The sequence below is a fragment of the Coenobita brevimanus genome, chromosome 60, assembly GCF_032717465.1.
Source record: "Coenobita brevimanus isolate Jiangsu-jjx chromosome 60, ASM3271746v2, whole genome shotgun sequence".
Classification (NCBI taxonomy): Eukaryota; Metazoa; Arthropoda; class Malacostraca; order Decapoda; family Coenobitidae; genus Coenobita; species Coenobita brevimanus.
The window spans coordinates 7,789,004-7,799,328 of NC_137013.1; the positions used below are offsets into that span (position 1 = coordinate 7,789,004).

Below are 10,325 nucleotides of genomic sequence, written 5' to 3' on the forward strand. Positions count from 1 at the left end.
TGCCCCCCTCAATGGGTCGCAGGCGATGTTGGCACGTCTGTCTTCCGTGGCTGCTCTCCGATCTCTCCCCCCTCCTGGCGGTTGCACTGTCCCCCTGCCTTTTTATAAGCATCACAGACAGTATTCGGGAATTGGCTAAAACTTTAACTGATTATTTTATACTGTTATCGATTCTCTAGGATCTTCAAAGAATAAAAAAGATACATTTGCACTGAACATACATAGAAAAGTAACTTACGGTGTTGAAAATTTTGTAATAAGCTTGTAGGAACTTCAATCATAATAAAGGCAACTTAACTAAGAATTCAGACAGTTTTATTACTTTTTGTCGGTTACATGCCTACTTGACTGCAAACAGAATTCAGTGACATAAATTTTGCACTTCACAAATGACAATCTTCAATATTCTTACTTCAGACATTCTCAGTTCAACACTGCAGTGTACAAAAGGGGAAATCTATTAACTTCAGCAGGTAAATCTCTAGATCACAATACAAAGGATGACATTTGCAATTATTAGTCCCTACTAAAATTTCGCGGTTATACATCTTTGTTGAAATTGGCTGGATCACTATAATCATATTCACATCAATACTTGGCTTAGTACTATCAATAGCAGAATCATGTTCAGATTATGTATATCAACTAAGACTAAACTTAAATATAGAACTTAACAGTTTAATCATGAGTTATGCTTAAATCATACTTAAGCTTAAGATTACACTTACAATACTAGCTTATACTAACTTACACTAATACTTAATATTATCGCACTACACAGGTCCTTCCTCCAGAAAAAAATAAATTAACATCGGAAGTCAACATTCAAATCATTCAACTACATTCCCTAAAGAAGTGTGTGATGACAGGACAGACTTACCAAATTTGACTGTGAACACGACTCCAATAAGTGGCACCTGTCGGTCCACAAGAAAAATCGTGTACCCCAGGGGATCACTTCTGTGTCACGATAAACACTCGAAATTCAGTGGATAGATGTGCCCCAGCCAACCTCTTGCCTGGGTGGCAACATGGTCGTCTCACCTGGACAGACCCGTACTCTTGCTGCCAGGATCGTCCTAGGGGCGCTTCCCATTCATACAACCTATTAATTAATCGCATTAACGCTCCCATCCATTTGTTCTTACACTTCCAGCTCTCCACCTAGTAAATGACGAGCACCTGTCAGGTCCTGAAGTCACTGTTTCACCTGAGACCGTGTTAACTGTGAGTTGAGAGGCAGACGCGCACTGCCTCTCAAATTAAAGCAATCTGATATTTCCACTGAACTGGGCTGTGCTCATGACCCAAGCTCCTATGAACTCACAGTCAATAGTCAGACAGTCCGACCCGCACACACTTCCCTATCCATCTCTTAACTTAATACTGCCATAACCAGCTTCACACGCAACACTTCTCAACAAGTCTCTGGGGAGGGCATCTCTCACAGGGCAGCAACTATTCATCCACCAGATCAGGCTCAAAGGCCCACTCCAGGGGTCCCAAGGGCCACTCTTCTCTGCAACAGGACCTCACCCATCCCACAGCTCCTTGCATCCTCTTCCCCGTGAACACATCCTCTACCACGTACACACCTCCATCCATCAACACTTTCACTACACAATGGCGTGATGTGTGTGGATTGTTTTGTTTTGAGGGGGAAGAACCTAACGAATCGGCTTTCATGGTCCACTGAGCTACACTCGTTCTTCTTGACATTTGACCCCTAAGTTCCATCAACAACTCATCTTCCACCTTACTGCTCCTTCCACTAGACAAAGCCACAAAATACATAAGTTGTGTCTCCATCTCAGTATTCATTTTATTCTCGGTAGTGTATAATTTTGCTGGTCCTCCAGGAGCTTTAAAGATTAATTCTAGAAATATTGCAAAAATATGTGGGCCTCCAGCATACTCTTATTGAGCGATACTACCTCACAACAATATCTTATCCCACAACAATATCTTATCCCACCGCTTTAGCCACCAGTGTAATGTATGGGAATTTTTATTACACCCCCAATATGATGCCTAGCATTTTAGGAATACACCACCAATATGAATGCTGAGAATTTTAGAAATTATAGAGAAAAAAAGTAGCATGATCTTTTTTAAGAACATATGGCTTTAAGAGAAATGAGGTAGCGTGATCGTATTAGAGAGGGCGTGAGTAGTTAGATACTGGCTCACCTCGTGGGCCACTCAACCTCGTCTGTACCACTCCTTAGAGGATAGCAAAATACAAACTCAAAATGAAACTTAATCTAAGATTTACTATGTATTAGAACTGAGATACAGATTACTCTTCAAACTGGGAAGGATACCAAACAAAATATAATGAGGATCTACAGTATATCAACAGAAATATGAATCTCTTCAGACTGGATATTCAAAGAATACTGTTACACTTTTTAGAAATATGAATCTTCACGAACTAAATTAATATTCAGTAATGAGGATTTACAGTATAACTCCAGAAATATGTATCTTTACACACTAGAATAATATCCCAAGAATATTAATAGGCATGGATACAGTCCCGTGGTCTCCGACGGACTCGTCGGGAAGGAACCTAAAGATTATCACCAAAGAATATTCTCTAAGACTAAATGCACAACTGAATTATCTTATATATGCTAGACACAATAATCAATAGGATCAGTAATCACATGGACCGTAATCAAATGGACAAATGAACCAGCCGATATTCACTTTGATTCCATGAACTCTAGAGGGGGGGTGATTTTGTGTGTTAGCTGTTAGGCCATGGCTAGAACGCTCAAATCCTTGAGATACTAGCCACGGCCCTCCATAACTCTCGTCTGCAACGATGAGGAGAGAAACAGCAATCTCATTACTCAGCACAAGAAGGATCAGGGGAAAATATCAGTGATTTAACTCACAAACGTGTATGATGACTTAGGGAGAAAAAGGGAGCGTGAGAGCTCGGGCACTAATCTGCAATGATGAGGAGAGGAACAGTGATCTGGTGGTTGCACTGTTGTTGTTGTTGAAGTATTCGCCCCACACTTATTGGGGCATGGGCAAACAGAGAGCCCGTCAGGGAAAAAGCAGGAACAAGCTCTCCAATTAGAGCTTAGTGGTAACAGCAAACTAGCGAACGAGGGACAGGCAGCAGAGGCAGGGGAAGGTGCGATGGTTGGTGGTGAGATCGGCTGCCTGATGATCGACGAGGCAGTAGGCAGAAGGAAACAGAAGAGGCTGCAGGTCAAAAAAGCCCCTCAAGTCTGCCCATCAGAGTCCGAGATGTCTGTGTACTCGGAGTCACGATCCAAGTCCTCATATAGTTCCAGCTCTCCTGAGTCCCTAAGGCGAGATGGAATGCCCAGTTGGGAGTCGCCAAGGACCTTGTCTAAAGCTAGAGCAAAGCCGTGTTCGAGTCTGGCAGTGAGGAGCTCACGAGTAGACACAGCATCGTCGGACTCAGCAGAGAAAGGCAAAACGAGGGCAGGTGAAGGGCTTGAAGGTGGCGGATCAATGACAGCCGTAGGTGTAGAGGGAGTGGCAAAAGGCGTGAGGGCTAGTGTAAGGTCCACACCCACAGCAGCAGGTGGAGAAACCGGGGGGGAAGGGCCCTTGACGTCCAGGTGGTCTGATGAAATGGAGACAGAAGCCCTTTCCCCCTTGGCTGCTGATGGCAAGGAGTGGACCTCAGCAACGGTGGTGATAGTGTCAAGCTCCATGGCCGTGATCGGTGCCGGGTCAGTAGGGGGGGAGCCAGACGAGCCAGTCGCCCTGTCGAGAGGACCATCCAGGCACAGCCGTTTCCATGGTGTACAGCAGGACCGAGGTGGAGATGGCTGAGACTTTGGCTGCGACAAAGGCCGCCGGGGACAACGCTCTGGACGAGGGGCTGAATGTACATAGCCAACAAAGCTCTGGGGGATGGCAATTCTTGGTAGCCGGTTCTCCTCAAAGATCTGAGGGAGGAGAACGTGCAGCAGAGCCATGTCACCCCCACAAAAAGCCTGTGCCGTTGCGACACACATCAAAACCGAGGAGATTCGTCTCTCCAGAACACCCAGGACCCCAAGACTGGCGTCTCTGGGCCTGGGGGCGCCGCCGTGCATGGGCAGTGCCCTGCACACCAGCACCTCCCGGCCCAGTGACATCCATAGCCTCGGGACCCTTGGGTGACTGATGGAGCCGAAACTCCACAGTTTCACCCTTGCCAAGAGAGCATCGAAAGTGCCAGGGGTTAGGTGCAATGATCCCGAGTCTGTGTACGAAAACATCGGCACCGGTGTCCAGGCGCTTGATGAAGCCATACCCAGACTTCACGTTGAACCACACCACCGCATCTATGATCTTTGTGACTCCCAGCGGCTTAGAACTGCTGCTGGATACCCCCCCTCAACGGGTCATAGGTGGTGGCAGTAGCTCGCTGTTCAAGCATTAGGACGTCTGCCCAGGACGAGAGCTGGTCTGGAAGTGGCGACGGCGGTTGCACTGTCCCCCTGCCTTTTTAAAGCATCACAGACAATAATTGGGAATTGGCTAAAACTTTAACTGATTTCTTTATACTATTATCGACTCTCTAGGATCTTCAAAGAATACAAAAGATACGTTTGCACTGAACATACATAGAAAAGTAACTTACAATGTTGAAATTTTTGTTAACCCGTCATCCCCCAATCCCGAGGTATTTTCGAAAATATTTTTTTTTGCCTAAAACCTCCACTTTTGGTGAGAAACATCGAAAATTCATAGAGAAATCGCTCACCTGAGGTTTAAAATACTCGATCCAGGTAGCAGTACCTCCTTACCTTACTGGGTTTTCTAACAGACTGGCACCAGAGAAAACGAGTTCTGTGGAAGGGTAACTATTTCACACCACCCATAAACGGTATTTATTTATTTACTTGGTACGAATTTATATGTAGTACGAGAGTATATTGGTTTTCAAACAGAAATATAGGCATTATAAGCATTGTTTTACTCACTAACTCATCACCATACCTCACCTTTTTTTGCCACATTACCTGATCATCATTTCTGACTGTTTCTTCCTCTAATGCTATGTAAACTTTGTCCTCCACATTGTCATTGATTGGGGAATCACTCTGGCCCTGAATGTCATCATTGGCCAGGTCACTGGTAACAGGTGAATTGCCGAGACAATGGCATGCACGGGGGAGGGGGAAGTTATGCGGTGGAAGGCATTGTCCCTGCTTGGCATCTTGTAGAAGAATAGAGGAAGGTGTCCTGTGTACACATACAAAAAATCACACACGAATATTGAAAATTATGCAAATTATGAACCTTGCAATTGCACGACGTACCAGTACGTCGTCAGGGCTGACAAATGCAAAATGTTGCAACAAATCCATACGTCGACGGGATGCCTCAGGTTAATAAGCTTGCAGGAACTTTAATCATAATGAAGCCAAATTAATTAAGAATTCGGACAGTTTTATTACCCTTTGTCGGTTACATGCCTACGTGACTGCAAACAGGATTCAATGACATAAATTTCAGAAGGAAGAGGACAACAAGCGTTGACATAAGCAGCATCTTTATTCAAACGTTTCGACATTTAATATGTCATCATTAGTGATCTAAAAATAGGAAACAAAAAAACCAAGTCAAAAAAACTAAAAGCACAATATTGTGCAAGTGAAAATACACACAGAGACATGCGGTCTACATATTACGAAAGTAAAATAGAGGGATGAGAAAGGATTCTAAAACAATTACATAACATAAAGAGATACTCCATAGTGTTATTTAGAGATGGATTATGGGACCTTATATATACTGATTCTAGCAATCTTAAGTTACTATTTGACGAAGAAGCTAATATTTTAAAATACTTCTTTTCAAGCAAGATATCACAAGATTCACAATGGTCTCTTACTGCTGAGTGAGGAGGGGACCTGAGTCATCAGCCTGTCCTGCTCGACTGACCCATATGTTCTTCTGTCCGAACCTTGAAAAATACGGATTGTGCTACCAATATACCTGGCCTGGCAACCTGGGCAAGTGAAACAATAAACAACAGATGAACGGAAGTCTGTCGGAACAGAGTCTTTAACGTGAAAAAATGTTCCAATTTTGAATTAATTACTGAGTATAATCTTAGTCAATTTGAGGATAAAATTTAACAAGGCTGTGAATCAACCGGTTTTTCATTTGAACCGAAATATCACCCAAGTAGGGTAAACTGAGATAAATTACTTCCTTACTAGCAGTAGAGATTTGTTGTTTAGGCATGTAGTGGTTGTTAAGAAAATTCCTTACAGGACAATAGAACAAGTTATCACTACAGCCCCTATTTACGAAATATTTTCTTAGGAAGCTAACTTAATCATGGAATAGAGAATATGCAGATGAGAGAAAAGATGCTCTATGTAACAAGGTCTTAGCATTGATTTTAAACATTTTGCAACAATAACTGAAAAAAATGCTACCCAAACCTGAAAAAGTAGGCTTACGGAACACAGAACACAGGAATTTACCATTTTCTCTCCTAAGTAGGATATCTAAAATTATGAGACAACCGTTGGCCTCTGTTTCAGTCATGAACCGTATGTTAGGCCTACATGATGACTGTTAATATAGTGCAAAAAATCCTGAGTATGGCTTTTCTCTTTAAATATGACAAATGTATGATCGACATACCTTCGGTACATCCATGATTTAATGTTACTTGGACAATCTCTTACCCATAATTTTTCATAATAACATAAAAAGATGTTGGCAAAAGTAGGTCCAAGGGGTGATCCCATAGCAACACCGTTAATCTGTTTGTAGAGTTCGTTATTGAAAATAAACAAGCCATCCTTAACACAAAGGGCCAAAAGTTCTTTGAATACTTGTCTTGTCATTCCCCTGAAAAGTTTAATGTCTTTATAGGGCACTTTCAAAATTATGTTTACGGTTTCATCAATGGATATATTAGTAAAAAGGAAGGTAACATCAAAACTGCACATAAAATAAGTGTCAGGTATATAAATCTTGGACAGGGAATCTGCAAAACTCGTACGAGTTCTTCCCTGTGAACTCATTGGTGGTTAGGGTATTTAGAAGTGGGACAAGAAAGTTTGACAATTTTAAATGAAGCAGTTTTATAAGCAGCCATGATAGGATGGAGGGGAACTGATGATTTGTGTACCTTAGGTAGACCATATAACATGGCAGGAGTCTACCCCACAGGTTTCAGGGATTTTGAATCTTCAGAAGAAATAACACCAAGGGAAACTTACTGATGAATCTAGTCACTTTATCTCCTAATTTCATGGACAAAGCGAAAACTTCAGAATACCGTAGTTTAGTAAATTTTGTGAGGTCATTTAATATAGCTCTCATTTTAAGGATATAATCAGACTTGTTCATAAGGACGACTCCCTTTCTTTTATCAGGACGACATACAACCAGATCATTTTTGTTTCCAAGGTTCTTCAGTAATTTAAAATCTGACCTATTTATTATGGGAGAGAACACTGTTGTGGGCTTAAAAATGTAAAAAGTTTCAGAGGCTATGTGGCGTATGCTTTTAACTACCGAATCAAATCGATAGCCATTAGCAGTTTTAACACCTTTAAGTCTGTTTACAAGATTTTCAAATTATAAGAAATGTCTATAAAAAGAAGACTTAAACACTGAGAGGCAAAAATCAAGGCCAAAAGATAAAAGGAACTGTACTCTTTGTGAGAGGGAAACGTCTGAGTAATTAAAAATTATTTTCTGGGGGTCACCCGATTTCAGTAAGCGTTGGCCACCAATCCTATGTAATTTCTTTTCATGTCTATTCGAAATATTTTTCTGTAGAACATCAAGCTTGCGACGTAGGAATCTTTTTTTTTTTTTTTTTTTTTTTTTTCCTATCGACCATTGAGGCCGGAGCCCCTCGTCATTAAGGCAAAATTATATATATGTATATACATTGACACATATATACATATATATACGAACATATATATATACATACATACATACACACATCCATGCATATGAACATACACACTTTCATGCATACATACATATATATATATATATATATATATATAATAATTTTTTTTTTATTTTTTTGCTTTTTTTTTATTTTTAACCTTTTATTACTTATAAACAAAAATACCTAATCTAAAGACCCTAAAACTAATCACCAAACAGACAAATCGCTATCCTACACTAAATCCTGAGAGACAAATAACTAGACCTACACTAATGTAAAAAAGCCTCGACCAAGAGAACACCATCGAGTGCAGATATGTAATGCCCTTCTACATTACATACCTGTACTCGTCACACGATGACTGTCAGTCGAGGCACAACCTAATATAGGGGACATCAATATATGAAAGGGAACCAGACGAGTCAGAAACATTTCCATACACGTCAGCTGTCATCCCTAATTAGAATAACTTAAGCAAGATGATATAATGTATTTACATAATTTGTACAAAAAGTGAAGAACCTCGCCTAGCAGACCACCATCGATTGCAAGTGCCCAATACCTTTATATATTGCACACTTGCATTCATCAGCTGGCGACTGTCAGGCGAAGAACTCGGCTTAATGTAGGGGACATCTGTATTAGAAATAGATCAGTGGGAGAAGGAACTATTTCAAATATGTCAACTGTCAACCCTAATTAATATAGCAATATATACATATTTACCGTTGATAAAAACCATAACCACACAGTAAAAAAGTCATATCACTCTGATCAGTCCGGTCTCTCTCAAGAAAGCCATCAATTTATCAGTCATAACAATGTCTCCATCACCCAGGATGGTGGAAAGGGTGAAGGGGACGTCTACTGTCCTGCAGTAATTTATAAGTGAAGCACGTTCACGAATAAATCGCCGACAGCGCAGGATGATATGACTGATAGATAACACCGCATCACAGATGTCACAGTGCGGTGGGAATCGTTTTTCCATATAAGGTTTCAAATGTGTTAATATGGTGGCATTAAGCCGTAAACGAGCCAACACTTTTTCTTCTAGGCGACTGGGACGGTTGGTAGTGTCCCAGCCGCCCAGGTACGGCTTACAGGTTGGAATATTAAGTCTGGTCCACTGTCCTTGCCACAGAAGATTTACTGATTTCTTTCCGAGAAAGAGGGGGGCGCGGTAGCACAGTGGTAGCGCGCCGGACTCATAATCGGGGGATTGCGAGTTCGAGCCTCGCCCGGGCTGCCGTGCCGGGAGTGGTAGCTCGCTCCTGTAACCCTAGCGGGGCTATATAGTCCAATACAGGGCTTAGCTCGGGGGAACTCCATTTCTACCATTTTTTTTCCGAGAAAGAGACTCGACCATAGCTCACGAGGAACGTCCCAAGTCTCCTCGAGCTCTACAGCCGACTTTGCAGGTAAGTCAGCCTGCTCATTGCCGTAGATATGAGAATGACCAGGAACCCAGATCAGCGTGAATGACTTGTTGCATGAATGCAACTTATTAACGATGCGGCCCTGGATCTCGTGAGAGTCCGTAGTGCAAGATGCAATTGCCTGAAGGGCTGATTTTGAATCTGAAAATATGACAAATGAGTCATACCTAGAATTGAGAGCATAGTCTATGGCTTTGTCAATAGCAAAAAGTTCTGAGGTAAACACAGATGTATGAGTCAGCAACTGATACCTGAGGGTACATTCAGTTGACCACACACTTGCACTCGACTTGGAGCCGTCGGTGTACAAGTGGTTGGACCCCAAGTGACGAATGATGATGTTACAAAACAAGTGGTGGACCTCCACCTCCGGGGTCTTGGCCTTTGGTGCTGGGAGCCATATAACATCAACTGTAAAGCCAGGTGGCTCCCAAGGCGCTCTATTTTTTAACACCAACGTGTCACAGTCACTGGGGTCCACATCAAGCTCCTGAGTCAGTAAGTGAAGGCGTACGGCAAGTGGCCGACGCAACCCCCGCATGAGATGGTGGTATTGACGCAGGGGGGTACAGGCCACATTGCCGATATTACTTTTCCTATATGTTCAAAGGCCATAGGACCAAGCCAGGTGGTCATGGCGAATACAGAGGGGAGGCACATTCGCCTCCACTTCCATATGAGCCACTCGGGTACACCGGACGGCTCCAAGACACATTCGCAAACATTTATTCTGTAGCACATCCAATCCTTTCAGCATGGCATCAGATGCCGAGCCATACACCTGTGCGCCATAGTCTAGCTTTGATCGAATAAGGGACTTATACATCATTAATAAAGATTTTCTGTCGGCACCCCAGGTAGTACCTGCTAGATACTTGAGGACATTTAATGGTTTATCACAACGAGCAAGCAAAGTGTTAACGTGAAGTTTAAAATTCATTCTACGATTAAAATGTATTCCTAAAAATTTT

The 10,325-nt window shown here is 42.2% G+C and overlaps 1 non-coding gene across 1 annotated transcript; it reads left to right on the forward strand.

Annotated features, from left to right (window-relative positions):
* The first annotated feature begins 9,092 nt into the window (after positions 1 to 9,092).
* TRNAM-CAU (transfer RNA methionine (anticodon CAU)) lies at positions 9,093 to 9,164 on the forward strand. The gene has a single exon. It is a non-coding gene; the product is annotated as a tRNA-Met (tRNA).
* Positions 9,165 to 10,325: the final 1,161 nt, after the last annotated feature.